Here is a 17,636-nt window from a genome sequence, read left to right as displayed (position 1 = left end):
TTTGTATTTCATATGTATATTTATATCAAAATCCATTTATTAATTGATGCATGATCATATACCAAGATAAAATATCATTCTTTTATAATAACATACATTCACATAAGGATATATACCTTGCTCAACATGATACAAGATGATAATAATATCTTAGATTTTTTCTGTTTGTAACAGTTTCGATCACTGTCATTAGAAAATTTATATAAACTTAATAAAAGATCCAAATCATAATCCGTAAATTCTGGGAGCTTGGTTAATGAGTCTAGTTTGTTCATAAATTTTTCCATGATCTTTAGTGACCTCCAACTTAAGTGAAAACATCCATAAACACAGACTAGTCTGGTTTGGTTCTTGAAATGCTAGGCAGTTTTGAAAAAATCACCATAAATTGTAGAAAATCGTATGGAGATGTGCAAGTAGTCATTTTAAAGATAAGAATTTGAACTACTTGCACCTTGTACAGTTTTGAAAACAAAAATTTTTTAGTTGACCAAAACAGTCCGTGAATGGAGTCCAAATTTTCGGATGTAAGCTGTTAGAAATATTTAGTTGTGTTCTTGATGATTTGACTTGTATTCTCCCCCTTAAAACTTAAGAAAACATGAAAATATAGTGATATGAACTCACCTTATGTGATTTCAGTAGATGATTGTTGAAAAATGGAAGTGATCAACTCAAGAACACTTGAAGATGCCTTGAAGATTTTCGAGAAACTAACATCGAAGTGATGGAGTTTGTGTAAGCAATCAATGATTTGAGTAGAATGAAGTGAAATAATCACAAGGAGGATGAATTATACTTACCAAGGGGAGGATAAAGCTTGAAGATCAGCCTTGGAGTCTTGAAATAGAGAGATAAAGTTTGAGAGAAAAGTTGTGTTGTATCTTTGGTGAAATGAGATAAAATGAAAGAAGTAAGGGGAGATGATGGGTTTTCCAGCTCTAAGAACGTGGGAGAGGCTGAAAATTGAGTAGAAAATGATATTGAAGTGACCTAGGTAAGGTGAGAAGGTGTGGCTGGTCATAGAGTGGGTATGGGGATGGTTGCTTGTGTCATAAGGTAAAGTAAAGTCAACACTCCACCTCAATTAATTCACCCACTAGATTTTATTATTTAAATACAGATTTTCATGAAAATATGATTAAATTATGAATATTTAGGGTTTATTATGTTAAAATATGAGTTTGTCAGAAAATTCCGCGTTAAAATATCGAAAAACGGGCTCAAAATGTGAAAAATATTGAAAATGGGCCAAAAATGTCAAAATTTCGAAGTATGGCCCGAGGTTCGGCCTTCTGGTCATTGGAACCGAAATTAGAAGAGAGGGACCGAGAGGAGAAAAGAGGACCGAGAGGGGAAGAGAGAACCGAGAAAGGAAGAGAGGACCGAAAGTAGAAGAAGGAATCGAGAGAAGAGGGGAAGGAAGACCGAGACTCGATCTCTGTTCTTGGCGGGTTCGATTCTCGGGTTCGGTTCTAGGTCTCGGTTCTCAGGTTTCGGCTACTGGTCTCGGTTTCGGCTGGGGCAGCGAGGCTCGGTCTCGGCTGCTGGTCTCGGTTCTCAGATCTCGGCTCCAGGTCTCGGTTTCAGTTGCTTAGGGTTTCGGTTCTTTGCTGCTTTCGGTCCAAGGTGCTCGACCCTATAAAGGGTCTTTCGGTTCTTTTAAGGTATTTTACTCGTTTTAACCCCGTTTCAAGCCGTTTTTGACCTGGTTAAGAGTCAAGATGGCCTGAAAGGTTATGAAAAGTTACGGGAACTTTTGAGAGAGATTTAGGAGAGATTTCCCATACTTGGAGATATTTGGGAGAGATTTGGCATTCTTGGAGAGATTTCTCATACAAAGAGATATTTGGGAGAGATTTGGCATTCTTGGAGAGATTTCTCATACAGAGAGATATTTTGGAGAGATTTGACATTCTTGGAGAGATTCTCATACAGAGAGATATTTGGGAGAGATTTCAAATAGAAAGAGATATAGTGAAAACGATTGAGAGAGGTTTAGTTTGTGCCCTTTTTGAGTGTCCGGCTTCGCAACGCAAGGTCCATAAACCTCATTAAGCCATGTTTTAGAATCTTTCACAATCCCAATGAGTATGCAACATTCTTTCATCATTTTTGTTCATGTTCAGCAATAAGGCTAAGGAAAATCAAACACACGAATTTTCCAAGTGATGTTTTCTTATTAAAATAGTGAGTTATACAGTATTTACATAACACAAACCCTAATATACCAGGTTTAATTAAATTGGCCGGTTTGACTTGATGACTTTGTTTGACTTAGACTTCACCCGAATTTGACTATTGTCACATATTCTATGTTGGTTACAGTTGGAATAGATAATATCATAAGTTTAATAGCCAGTTGGGAGGTAAGTGTAGTGAACTTGGCAATGATTCGTTATGGGCAATATATCAGGGAGACAGACCATCTCGACACCATAGATTTCAAATGGAGCGGATGTGAATAAGTTGCAGGGAATTCGTTTATCTTCAGGTTCTAGAACCCTACAAGGGTTAGTTTTGGTGGCCCTGGGAAGGCTGAGATATTATCGGGCGTGTGGTCGTGTTGCTCAGGTTTTTTTGTATGTCGGGGATGGTGATGTATGATTTTAAGGACAGAATCTAATTTAAGTGGGGGAGAGTTATAACGCCCCATTCTAAATCAATTCCTGGTGTGAGGTTGTTGCTCAAAGGTCAGTTATTATAAGGATTATGGCTTTTGAGAAGTTAAGATCTAGGCCTATTTGGTGTGGGTGATGTATTAGAAGTGATCCGGGTGTTCAACTCGTGTTTTGGAGCCTAGGGGTATTTCGGTAAAGTGGCAGTTCAGGCTTTTGTAGAAAATGAATTTTTGTTCGGAAGGTTTTAAGAAAGGTATAAGTTAATAGAAGTGTAGGGCTTCTCGTTACCTTTCCTTGGATATAAGGATCTCCGAATTCGGCCTTAGAACGAAGAAGTTACGGTATTCGGAAGTTTCGTGGTTTTCAGACTTAGCCGAGTACACGGAGCGTACACAAAGAGTATGCAGCGCGTACTAGTGAAAAAGGCAGTACGCAGGGCGTACCTTGGAGTACGTTGGGTGTACTGACCAGGATGCTCGCGAATGTTCTTTGGAGTACGTTCGGTGTATCAAAATTATGTTGGGCGTACGCCAGTCAGATCAGAACCCTATTTTAGGGCCTTAGACCCTATTTAAGCTCCTTATCTCATAACCTAACCCCTAATATATTTAGCCTCCATCCCCCTAAACCCTATAAATCATCCCTTAGCCATCATTTGAGTTATTTTGGAGCTTGGATGGCTATTAAAGGAGTATTTTGCTGTTTTTCAAGAAAGTGTTCATTCATGAAGACTTATTGAAGAAGATAGAGCTTTTAGATCCAGAACTACACCAGCTTTTGGCTCTCATTTGAGATATAAGGTCTTAAACTTGTTGGTTATTTCCTTAGATCTCTTATGTTGAGTTTTAGACCTTTTTGGTCCCAAGGATGAAGCTTTAAGGTTCAAATCTGATTCTTAGGCTTAGGGTTGCCACCCTTCGTGCTATTTGAGTCCCTAATGTAGAAAGTTTCCATCTAGGAGGTCTTAATGGGTTCATTCAAGATCTATGGTTATTTTCATGGAAGTAGATTGCTATACTTTGAGTTTGGGTTCATATAAGTTATATAAGTCACCAAGTCAGTGACTTGATGGATTAAGACGTTAAGTAGAGCTCAAATATGTAATTTGGTCCATTGGTTTGAAGTATTAAGTGCTTAATAGAAAAAAGGACTTAACACAGGAGTACGTTGGGCGTAAAAGCTGGTAAGCGCAATGTACAAGTCATGAACCAAGTACGCGCTGCGTAAGGCTGAGTACACCCTGCGTACTCAGTCATAATGGGTTTTGCTTATTGAGCTTCGGTTTAGGCCAACTATTGGTCTTGTTTGTCTTGGGCCCATGGGGCCATTAGGTTGTGGGTTGTTAGTGATGTAGGGAAAAGGCCTCGGAAGGATTTGGGCTAAGTTTGGAAACTTGGGCCTTGGTTTGGGCCACAACGCTTTTTTAGCATTTTGGGCTTAAGTGTTTGGATTATTATTAGACCATCGGGATGCTAAGTGTGTTCGACTGAAAAAGAAGTATTTGGGCCTCACGGCAAGACCCAAGTAGAGGTTTGGGCTCAATTTGGAAAATTAGGCCATTAATGGTTTTATGGACATTATAGTGTTGGGCTTTTCTTTTGTGTTTGGGCCCTACTTTTGGATCACACTGGGATAGGGGTAGAATGGTCATTTTACCCCCATGCATGGATTAAGGATGATAGTATGGAACTCAATTGCTAATTGGGTATATTGATCGATATTGATAACTCAGGAAGTGGACAGAGCAGCAGCTAAGGATTTCTTTCAGGAAGCTTCTGTATTCGAGGTGAGTCTTCTCGGCATACCAATGGGTCTAAGGCGCCAAGGATGACTCATTTAATGTTATGTGGTACAATAGCTGTAGTAGAGATATGTGGTATGGTAGTTAGCTTTATGCTAAGTGGAATGAAAGTGATTATATGTTATTTCATGGAAGACCCCGGGGGGAGCTCGTGGTAGTTGGATATAAGCCCATGTGGGGGAGCCCATGGCATTCCTATGTAATGTCCGTGTGCGGTAGCCCATGGCATGATGGTATAAGACCCTGGGGGGCCACGACATCCTTACAGGTTTATGTATGTGTTATGTAGTATGTTAGATACTTTTGTGATATGATATGCTAAGTTGATTATGTATGTTATTGCCTGGAAGACCTCGGGGGAGCCCATGGCAGTTGGATATAAGGCCATGTAGGGGAGCCGATGACATTCCTAAGTAAATATCATGTGTGGTATCCCATGACACAATGGTATAAGACCCTGGGGAGCCCAAGGAATCCTTACAGGTTTATGTATGCATGGCTTATGTGGTATATGTAGATTTTATAACTAATAGGGTATGTGTTATGTGGATTGTGTGTGGGGTATGCTCTAGGGGACTCACTAAGCATTAGCTTATAGATTTTGGATTTGTTTCATGTACATCAAAGCCTAAGGGTAAGGGCAAGGATTGATGGCACGACGTGCACTCTCTTAGGCGTTTTACGAGACACTCTGATTTTTTTTTTTGAACAAAGGTTGTAATTGACATGAGTTTTAAAAACAATTATATTTGGTTTTTGTGATTTATGTACATGTGTTTGGTTAATCAAAAATGAAATTTTCCTTTTGAAAAATTGGGTCGTTACAACTACCAATTGAAGGGACATTGGAAGCGAAGCTGCCAGACTACCTGAGAGATCTAAGAGATGGTAAAATTAAATTGTATGACTCTACTTCAGGTACAACCACTATCTAACTCTATTAAGTTCCTATTTATAGATTCTTATTTCATGATGTGTTGATCACATTTTGATGTTTTGTAGGATCGTAAAGAAAGAAGGAAGCTTAAAATAAGAGTAAGCCAAATCAGATCGTGAAAAGTGAATTTTGGTCGCATGTTCGATGATCAGATTTTTGAGCTGCTGCTTAGGAGTCATTATAGGTTGCTTAGGAATATTTAGAAACATAGTTTTCATTTGTATTTGTGTTGTAAGGAAAAATTTTTCTGCATTTTATCAATAAAATAAAATTTTTGATTTTATCTTATTTTACATTTCCTTGCAATGGAATTTATGAAAATTGGTGTTTATATTTCTATTGATAGCAATGTTGAAAAATGGATTGTATTCTTAGTTATATCGCTTGTGGTAGTGTCATAATTTACCAAATAAGGAAGGATTCTCATCACCCAAGTTTCAATTCGATAGAAACTTGAAGTCATGCGATTTGAATTGTGTGATGTATGAGAATCTTGATCTTTGGGAAATTAAGACTAATTCCTTGTTCACATGTATATGTGAGTCAAGTGAAGAATTAAAGGATCTAGTACGCATTGATGTGAACTGGTCAGATCCACCACAAAGAATGATAAAGTCTATTCGTCATGATTTACTGTTGATTCAGTAAATATGGTTATGCTTATAAGATTAAGTGTAATTCGGATACCTTGAACAGTTTCAAAGTATAGCAGAACGAAAAAGAAGAATCCATTGGGTAGAAAGATAAACGTTTCTCAAATCTGAAAGGAAAGGAGAGTACTTTAGTAACATGTTTTATGATTATCTTAATGATTTAGGAACCATGTCACAATTGATACTTTAAGGACACCTTAGTGCATTTATATGACTAACAAGAGGAATCGGGAATTGATGAAATGGTTAAATCGAGAAGATGAGTCATACTTCATTCCAAAAACTGAGTTTCAGAATTATACTCTAGTTATTCCAAGATATACCTTGAGTAACATGTTCTAAGTAGGTTTATAACACCTCATGAAATGTGGAGTGGAAATGTTTTCTTACTCTTGTACATTTGAAATTGGTAGTTGTGATATCTTGGTTAAAACAAAGACCAATTATATGAAGTGTTTTCTTGATAAGAACCCACACTAACTCTTGAATATTTGTTTGTCGAGGAATGTTCCTTGATAGAGAATCTTATACGTCAAGAAGTCAGTGGGAGTCTTGTTGATCTTGAAAATTTTTAGGAGACAATCGGGAATAAACATTTTTAGAAATCACTAGCACACAACCTCAGGTTGATAACCTATCCTGTTGACATATTCTTGTTTGTGTGCTTATTTCAGTTAAGTTGAATATGCATGTAAGTTCTATGAGTTATCATTTGATTGCATAAGGCGAAGCCCCCTGATCAGTGACAACTAATTAATCAGTGTGGGTGAATTGCACAATAACTTGGAAGCACTGGTAGGCAATTGTGCTACCAGATGATAAGAAATTAAGATTAAGCAAGTTCAGCCCATATGAGTTTTAATTTTGTTGTAAACCTTGTCTTATGATAGTGGTTGGAAATCTCAAATTCGCATGGATAGGAACACACACACAATAAAATCTAAGTGACAAGAGGTTTCTCTCTACTTCATGAAATTTTAATCAAACTTAGTCATGGACATATATGAATATCATGTTGAAATGATTCAACATAAGAAATTCAATATATGGAAATATTATAGCAAGAGAATAATCAAGTATGTATGTAATACATTATGAATCGAATCCCATATGCTTCGGATATAGGATCGATTACATATGCTATAATATTGACTCGTTCTGATTTTCCAAATGCCTAGCACATTAAGAGGGAAAAGTACTAGAACCGGATATGACTAAAGTTGTTAAGTAATTGTCAAGGACAATCTAAGGTTTACCAAAGATTGGTTGCTCATGGACATTTGGAAGTATAGTATTAATTTGGAAAGAACCATATTGACTTGTTCTGAGTAGAGGTAACTCTTTTTCAGAATTGATATTCGTATGGATATATGGAAATGTTTCCATTATGGGAGTTGGATATTGAGATATATGTGTGAGTTAGAAACTTTAATGCAATAAGGATGTTCAAGGAATGCTCTTTGAATGTGATACTCCGTTTCCATGGAATTGTTTTGTAACCAATCTCCAATGGAATGTGTAACATCCGGATTCCCATGTATATTATTTAATTCATTTATTTTTGGAGTTTGTGGAGGGACTCGGCGAGTTGGTTCTTAGACTCGCCGAGTAGGGTCGTGAATTCTCATCCAGATTGATGACCGGACTAGGCGAGTTCATGGGTGGACTCGGCGAGTCCACACTATTTAATAAAACCCTAATCTCTCGGGTTTGAGACCTATTTAAAGGCCCATAGGGTCGTCATTTGCATCTAACAGTCCTTTGAGAGAAACCCTAGAGCACTTGAACGTTTTGGGAGAGAGAGGAGGCCATTGTTGACCTTTGAAGTATTTTTTAGCAAGGAAAAGGAGGTTCTAGCCAAGAGGAAGCAAAGGAGGTGGACATTCTGTGGATTTGGATCTCAGAGCATCACATTTGAGGTAATATTTTGGCTCCCCTTCTGTTGTTATGATGATCATATAGATTTAGGGTTTCTTGGACCCTTTATTAGCTAGATTTGATGTCCAATTAGTCCCTATTTGTGATGAGGCTTTAGATTTGGATCCATAGAGGTCCAGAGAGCCTTACTCATCAAGCTTTATGAAGATCAATGGGGGTTTTGACCATGGGTTATGATAATAGGGCTAAAATATCATATAGGATCAAATAGATGTTGTTTATGCATCAAGATATGGACTTTACGTGATTATCATGCTTGGGAAGGTCGGATCTATGGATTAATGGAATGGATCTGACTTCAAGAGGTCAGTTTGGTTTGTGCATGGGATGGACTCGCCGAGTCAAAGAACAGACTCGACGAGTAGGGTTTGGGTTTCCGTGTAAATCATACAGTTGGTGACTCGCCGGGTTGGGGAATAACATGGTGAGTCAGAAGGGATCTAGAGGACGTGAGTACGCGATGGAACTCACCGAGTTGCCCGGAGGCACTCGACGAGTTGGGTCAAAGGTTGACCGTTGACCAGTGTGGACCAGGGTTGACTAGTGTTGACTTGATAGTATTAATCAAACAAAGTCAGGAAAGTAGTAATGAGAGTTGTCCTTATGATATATGAGGATGATAGGTCGGGAGATTGGGAACGAGTGATTATCCGACATCTGCAAGGTGAGTCTTCTCACTATGCCTTACCCGATGGGGTAATTATGTGTGACCGAAAGGTCTTATGTGTATGATGTATATGTGATGTAAGTTATATGTGAGATGTTATGTGATATGAGTATGATGTGAACCGGAAGGTCAAGACGATATGGACCGGAAGGTCAACAGAGTCTGGGATGGAAATCCCCTAAGACACTTGGATCGGAAGATCCTATGGCCTGGAAAGGCGTATGTGCAGTATGTGGTATTTTGGAGAACTCACTAAGCATTCGTGCTTACAGTGTTATGTGTTATGCGTTCAGGTACTAGCGAGGATCGCAGGAAGACGCCAGCTTGATCAGTACACACTTGCAAATGTCATGTTTTTTAGATCTTGGGTTAAGGACTATGTTATGTATTTTGTGGAAACATTGGATATTTGACTTTTGGAAGATTTAATAATGAAATGTTTTATTAAAAATTAAACGAAAAATTGTTTTAGATTCTACGGTGTCACAAATTGGTATCAGAGCCTTGGTTTGAGGGATTCGGATTCACCTTCGGGTGTATTTGAACTCAAACTGAGGATTTGAGAGATTTTTCATAAGATCAACAATTTTTCTGAAAAATAAAAGAATTGAAAAGATACGCAAGTGAGCAGTGTGTATGATCAGCCAGCGCCCGAACGGTGATTTCCCAAAATACCCTTACATTTTATGTTATGAGATATATTGAAATGTGCTATTCATGATAGAGTAGGCTAGGTATTCATATTAGGAATAGAGTGGCCTGATTTGTGATGCCTTAGTCTATGAAGATTTCTGCTGCCATGAGATGCTTTAGAGTAAGTGGGTATCAATGAGGTGCTATGAGAGTCTACCGAAGGGTAGTTTATGCGTGAGAAGAGATAGAGTACTTGTGATTTGGGATCCTTGGAGGAGGACTTGGGGTGGATGTTGATGCGGTGTGGACGGTAGTATTGGGCCCGTACTACTGAAGACACCGGGTCAGTGCACGGTCCAAGTAAGAATCCTTAGGGTACCAAGGAACAAGTTGGGTGGGTTTATCGAGTGTATGTATTCTCGAGCGAGTCCCTGATATTTCTTTATGTTGTATTTAAGAGGTAGATCATGGTTGGGACACACCACACACCAGAGATCAACGGTACGAGTGATGAGGAGATCCGTAGGATCATCCACGAGGAGGTGGTTGCGGCCATCAGGGCTGAGATTCCAGAGATGTTCGGGTCTATTAAGACCACCTTGATTGAGACTTTTGATGAGCGGTATGCTGCTCTTTCTGATGCTGCTGTTGCAGCAGCCACTGCGGCCGTTGCTGCTGCCAGGCCACAGGGGGGTGACTCGTTGTTGTACCGGGAGTTCAGCAACACGAAGCCACCAGAATTTGACAGGACTCATGATCTGATAGCCGTGAGGAGGTAGATCTCTGACAAAGAGGGGTGCTTCTACACATGTTCATGTCCGGAACATCTGAGAGTTCGGTTCGCACTGAACCAGCTTCGCTTGGGGGCGAAGGACTGGTTGAAGTTCGTGACAGCGCACTATTCTTCAGCAGAGCTTGCTGCGGTGACCTGGGATAGGTTCACCGCTATGTTTCGTGACGAGTACGTTCCCCCGGTGGAAAGGGATCATTTGGCTCAGGAGTTCTTGACCCTCAAGCAGGGTACTGAGTAAGTTACTGTGATTACCTGGATGTTTCACGAGAGGGAGATGTTCTGCCCTGAGCACGTGTCGACCGAGCAGGAACGTATGAGCCGATATCTGAGCATTCTGAGGAGATACATTCATGATTTGGTGGCAAACTCATCATACCCGACATTCGTTGAGCTTCAGGAAAATACCCGAAAGAGAGAGATTGAGTTGGAGACACATGCCAGGGAGGAGGCCGAGTCTCAGAGGATGGATCGGCGGTCGGGACAGTCTCAACCGACAACCAAGCGGGCCAAGCCCACCAATCCGAGGTTTGGGGGTTAGAAGGGCCGCACTTGCAAAAAGTGCGGCAAGGGTCATGATGGAGGTTGTAGGGATGGTGCTTGCTACAAGTGTGGAAAGGAGGGGCATATCGCCAAGGATTGCCCCAAGGGATTTATGGTCTGCTTTCATTGCAGCCAGACTGGGCACCGGAAGGTGGAGTGTCCACAGTTGTGATGGACGACATAGGGAGCATCTCAGGGATCTGCCCCTGCTGCTGCGAGAGCTAGTGAGGGTCGACCGGTAAAGGCCGAGGAGCCGAAGGCACGAGGGAGGGCATTCCAGCTGACAGTGGAGGAGGTCCGTGCAGCACCTGACGTCGTGGCTGGTATGTATTCTTTCATATATTTACTTTTATGTTGAGATATTGTGCTTATATTATGATATGCATAGGTACTTTTCTTGTGAGTTCTGTACCTGCCTTGGTGTTATTAGACTCGGGTGCGAGTCGGTATTTTGTATCTTTGGCTTTTAGTCAGCACATCAGTATTAGTCGAGAGGTGTTGAGTCGACCTCTGAGAGTTTCTATAGTTGATGAAAGAGCGGTGTATGCCACCGAGGTGATATGAGGGTTTGTACTCGAGATTTTCGGCGTTGAGTTTCCGATTGATCTAGTTCCTATTACGATGAGAGATGTATGTGTCATTGTGGGCACGGACTGGTTAAGCAAGTTTGGAGCGGTTATCGACTGTGAGAGACAGATGGTGACCATACGAGACCCTAGTGGGGGAGTTCTTATAGTGTACGGCGAGGGTACGCGTTCTGGGTCGGCATTTTGTTCAGCCGCTAGAGTGAGGCATAGTCTACAACAGGGTTGTAAGGGATTTGTAGCATATGTGATGGATACAAGAGTTAATTCAGAGAGACCGAGGTTAGTAGATCAGGTTCCGATAGTGCGTGAGTTTCCGGATGTATTTCCGGAAGAGTTACCGGGTGTGACTCCAGAGAGGCAGGTTGAGTTCAGCATCGATTTGGTTCCGGGGGTTGCACCTATCGCCAAGGCTCCTTATCGCCTTGCGCCTCTAGATATGCAGGAGTTATCCACGCAGCTTCAGCAGCTGCTAGGGAAGGGGTTTATTCGGCCGAGCAGTTCGCCATGGGGAGCGTCTATCCTTTTTGTTAAGAAAAAGGATGGCTCACACCGGATGTGCTTTGATTACAAGTATTTGAACAAGCTGACGGTCAAGAACCGTTACCAGTTGCTGAGGATCGACGATTTGTTCGATCAGTTGCAGGGAGCATCTTGGTTCTCCAAGATTGATTTGAGGTCGGATATCATCAGGTGAGGGTGTGAGATGAGGACATCCAGAAGACAACATTCAGGACTCGTTACGGGCATTACGAGTTCGTGGTGATGCCTTTCGGGCTCACCAATGCATCGGTGGTGTTCATGGATCTCATGAACAGAGTGTGTAGGCCGATGTTGGATTGCTCGGTGATCATGTTCATTGACGACATATTGGTGTATTCGAGATCCAAAGAACAGCATGAGGAACATTTGAGAGAGATCCTTGGAGTTTTGAGATCGGAGAGGCTTTATGCCAAATTCTCCAAGTGTGATTTCTAGTTACGAGAGGTCCAGTTCCTAGGGCATCTCGTTAACCAGAAAGGGGTATTGGTCGATCCGGCCAAGATTAAGGCGGTGATGAGCTGGGAGGTACCGAAGTCTGCCTCCGAGATCAGGATTTTTTTGGGGTTGGCCGGTTATTATCGGAGATTCATTCAAGATTTCTTCAAGATTGCAGTTCCACTCACTAGTTTGACCCGGAAGGGTGTTGCTTTCTCATGGGGTCCAAAGCAGCAAACCTCATTTGAGACTCTTCGCCAGAAATGTGTGAAGCCCTGGTGCTATCCCTCCGAGAGGGAGTTGATGATTTCGTGGTTTATTGTGACGCATCTATATTCGGGCTAGGTGCAGTGCTCATGCAGAGGGGGCATGTGATAGCATATGCATCGAGGAAGCTCAAGCCTCATGAGGTGAGGTATCCCACTCACGATCTGGAGTTGGGGGCAGTAGTGTTCGCCCTCAAGATTTGGCGTCACTGTTTGTATGGGGTTCGGTGTACCATATACATGGACCACAAGAGTTTGAGGTACTTGATGGATCAGCCCAACATGAACATGCGGCAGAGGATGTGGTTGGATGTGGTAAAGGATTATGATTGTGAGATCCTGTTCCACCCGGGCAAGGCTAATGTGGTAGCCGACGCCCTGAGTCGTAGAGCAAAAAGTTCCCCAGTACGAGACATTTGTATAAGATTGACAGTGATGACTCCGGTGTTAGACACCATTCGAGGGGCCCAGGATGAGGCAGTGAGACCGGAGAATCGTAAGAGAGAGAGAGAGGGTTATCGGGAAGGTTTCGGAGTTCGTTACCGATAACCGAGGGCTTATGACTTTTCAGGGTCAGATTTGGGTAGTGTGTGGGTGGGACGCGTACCATTTTGATGGAGGATGTGCATAGATCGAGGTTCTCGATCCATCCCGGGGCCACTAAAATGTATTTGGATCTAAAGAGGGAGTATTGGTGGCCCTGTATGAAGAGGGACGTCGCGTGGTTCGTTAAGAGGTGCCTAACCTATTGTAGGGTTAAGGCCGAGCACTAGAGACCGCATGGTAAGTTGCAGCCATTAGAGGTTCCCAAGTGGAAGTGGGAACAAATTACTATAGATTTTATCACCAAATTGTCGAGGACTGCAAGGGGCGTCGATGCAATTTGGGTGATTGTAGACAGGTTGATGAAGAGCGCTCACTTCCTTGCTATCAGTGAGAGCTCTTCCGCTGAGAGGTTGGCAGAGGTATACGTGAGGGAGGTGGTATCGCGACATGGAGTGCCGATTTCGATTGTCTCAGATCAAGATGTGCATTTTACTTCCAGATTCTGGAAGAAATTTCATGAGGAATTGGGTACGAGACTACATTTTAGTACCGCATACCGCCCACAGACTGACAAGCAGAGTGAACGGACGATTCAGACACTCGAGCACATGCTCCGAGCATGTGTGTTGGATTTCGGTGGGAGTTGGGACACGTATTTACCCTTGGCAGAGTTTTCCTACAACAACAGCCATCATTCAAGCATTGGTATGCCACCCTTTGAGCTGTTGTATGGGAGGAGGTGTCAGACTCCTATCTTCTGGGGAGAGGTAGGGAAACGCGTGATGGGTAGTATAGAGATTGTGCTTCAAACGACAGAGCAGATACAGTAGGTCAGGCAGAGGTTTATGACCGCTCAGAGTCGCCAGAAGAGTTATGCGGACAGGCGCTGGTCCAAGCTCGAATTTCAGGTCGGCGACTTTGTGCTCCTGAAGGTCTCTCCTTGGAAAGGAGTGATCCGATTCAGGAAGAGAGGCAAGCTAGGGCCCTGATATATTGGTCCTTTCAGGGTGATCGCGAAGGTAGGCAGGGTAGCCTACCGGTTGGAACTACCTGCTGAGTTGGGTCAGATTCATGACACCTTTCACGTATCTCAGCTGAGAAAGTGTATAGTCGACGAGTCGGCAGTGGTACCAATAGAGGATATTTAAGTGGATGCGAGCCTGAAGTATGTTGAGAGACCGGTGGCTATTAGGGATCGGAAGATCAAAGTTCTGAGGAACAAGGAAGTGCCTCTGGTGCAGGTCCAGTGGCAGCATCGGAAGGGGTCAGAGTTAACTTGAGAGCCGGAGCGTGAGATGCGTGAGCAGCATCCAGAGTTGTTTGCAGAGTAAGACTTCGAGGAAGAAGTATGATTCTAGTTGGGGAGAATTGTAACATCCGGATTCCTAGGTATATTATTTTATTCATTTATTTTTGGAGTTTGTGGAGGGACTCGGTAAGTTGGTGCTTAGAGTCGCCGAGTAGGGTCGCAAATTCTCATCCGGATTGACGACCGGACTCAGCGAGTTCATGGGTGGACTCGGCGAGTCCGCACTGTTTAATGTAACCCTAATCTCTCGGGTTTGAGACCTATTTAAAGGCCCTTAGGGCCGTCATTTGCATCTATCAGTCCCTTGAGAGAAACCCTAGAGCACTTGAGCGTTTTGGGAGAGAGAGGAGGCCATTGTTGACCTTTGAAGTATTATTTAGCAAGGAAAAGGAGGTTCTAGCCAAGAGGAAGCAAAGAAGGTGGACATTCTGTGGATTTGGAGCTCAGAGCATCACATTTGAGGTAATATTTTGGCTCCCCTTCTGTTGTTATGATGATCATATGGATTTAGGGTTTCTTGGACCCTTTATTGGCTAGATTTGATGTCCAATTTGTCCTTAGTTGTGATGAGGCTTTAGATCTGGATCCATAGAGGTCCAGAGAGCCTTAATCATCAAGCTTTATGAAGATCAATGGGGGTTTTGACCATGGGTTATGATAATTGGGGCTAAAACATCATATAGGATCAAATAGATGTTGTTTGTGCATCAAGATATGGACTTTACATGATTATCATGCTTGGGAAGGTCGGATCTATGGATTAATGGAACGGATCTGACTTCAAGAGGTCAGTTTGGTTCGTGCATGGGATGGACTCGCCGAGTCAAAGAACAGACTCAACGAGTAGGGTTCGGGTTTCCGTGTCAATCACACAGTTGGTGACTCGCCGGGTTGGGGAATAACATGGTGAGTCAGAAGGGATCTAGAGGACGTGAGTACGCGATGGAACTCACTGAGTTGCCCGGAGGCACTCGACGAGTTGGGTCAAAGGTTGACCGTTGACCAGTGTGGACCAGGGTTGACTAGTGTTGACTTGATAGTATTAATCAAACAAAGTCAGGAAAGTAGTAATGAGAGTTGTACTTATGATATATGAGGATGATAGGTCGGGAGATTGGGAACGAGTGATTATCCGACATCAGCGAGGTGAGTCTTCTCACTATGCCTTACCCGATGGGGTAATTATGTGTGACCGAAAGGTCTTATGTGTATGATGTATATGTGATGTAAGTTATATTGATATGTTATGTGATATGAGTATGATGTGGACCGGAAGGTCAAGATGATATGGACCGGAAGGTCAACAGAGTCTGGGATGGAAATCCCCTGAGACACTTGGATCGGAAGATCCTATGGCCTGGAAAGGCGTGTGTGCAGTATGTGGTATTTTGGGGAACTCACTAAGCATTCGTGCTTACAGTGTTATGTGTTATGTGTTCAGGTACTAGCAAGGATCGCGGGAAGACGCCATCTTGATCAGTACACACTTGCAGATGTCATGTTTTTGAGATTTTTGGTTAAGGATTATGTTATGTATTTTGTGGAAACATTGGATATTTGACTTTTGGAATATTTATTAATGAAATGTTTAATTAAAAATTAAACAAAAAATTGTTTTAAATTTTACAGTGTTACAGAATGCTTTGTAATATCATTGGCAAAGTCTCTGTAACTTTGGTGCCTAGACATTACAAAAGGATCATTGCATGTAAGTTTAGAGTCTAACACATTCTATTAGTGTCAAGAATTTTGTATTCTTACACTTGTATTAAGGATTTGGAGTTGTGAAATGAGCATCATTGAAAATGTGTTCAATTGATCTGTTTCACAAAGAAATGACCATAGATAAACATAGTGTGCGTGTTTTTTTGCATGGTATCACTAATGTTTTAACTCAAGTATTAAGTTGATTGATCGAAACATTATACAATGAATAAGGTCTAATTAATATGGTGATTAAATAATAAGTGTTTTATTTATATTCAAAAGTTTTGAGACCATATTCGATTAGGTTATTCTTGGGCTTCACTTCGCATGTTTTACTTCCCAAATAACTAGGCTATTCAAACATCCACAGTCGATCATACTTTTGAAGTAAGTAGCGAATTAATATTGTCATGAACCTAAGTCTAGATTGTCTAAGTGCTTAGACATAGCAAATATTTGATGTAGTGTTCATGAGTACTCCTGAAATAAGAATTTGAGTATTGGATAAACCCATGCTCAAGGCTTATTTCATGGATTTTATCACGAGTAATTTTGAGATAATAATATATATTATATTCTTGAAACGGAGACATACGAGATTTTGTTTATGAGTCGGTTACGCATTGATAATACGTAAATGCATCAGTAACTTGATGTTATAAAATGTATTGTTGTGTGTGATTTGGTGAGTAAATAGTACCAGCATATGAGTCGAAGTTTATCCGTTCCATTTACCCTAAATGGGATAAAAGTGATATCTGTGGGCCCCTCGATGGTTTAGTGATGACACCCTAAGCGTTTGGCCAAGCCTGGACTGATTTGATTTGTTCAATTAGTCATTCATCATAAATCGGAAATCAGGAAACAAACTTTGGACAGAGAGAATGATTATAATCCATGTCTCATGTCCATACGATATCTTGTAGAATGGTGGGATATTTGATCACTTATCTAAAGGACACATCATTGATTAGATCAAAGTTCGACAGCAGCTTTTGAAAGCTATGATTGTTGGTCAAATTTTAAAGTCATACTTGCAATCATAGTTATTAGACTTATCCGCATGGCAGACTATTAGATTAGGTGTCTAAGCCTATAACTATAATTGGTATGTACTTGATTTGATTGTAGTATGGTCTTTTTAAGTTGCCTTCACTCATGCAACTTAACAGGATGACTAGTGGAGAGAGAGTAGGATTTATTATTTGAAATAATAAATTAGTATTCAAAATGATTTTATTAATATATTACAAGATTGATATATTATTTGGAAATCATATTATTAATTGGTATTTAATCATAAATTAATTTGCTAATAATTTTGGGATTAAAGGAACCGATTAATAATGGAGGGGCTATTTTTCAAATCATTGATAGTTGTGAAACTGGGCCTAATGACTTCTTGATGGGAGTGGACGAAATTTATAGCTTAGGCTTATAAGATTTCATCCAAGACATCTTATGGAGGTCCATGGGTTGCTTTGGGCTTAAGGTAAGGATTAGGGTTTCCTTATTCAGGTTCAGCTTCAAGACTAAGCAACCTAGCCATATATAAACCCTCTAAAACCTAGGAATTTCAGCTATGTGCATATGATCTTAACCCTAGCCAAAATTTCCTTGTCTCTCCTTCATCCTTTGTATTGGGTGTTTGTGACTCCATTAG

The sequence above is a fragment of the Lactuca saligna genome, chromosome 8 (assembly GCF_052625555.1).
Source record: "Lactuca saligna cultivar CGN05327 chromosome 8, ASM5262555v1, whole genome shotgun sequence".
In the NCBI taxonomy this organism is placed as follows: domain Eukaryota; kingdom Viridiplantae; phylum Streptophyta; class Magnoliopsida; order Asterales; family Asteraceae; genus Lactuca; species Lactuca saligna.
This window is presented reverse-complemented; position numbering follows the sequence as displayed.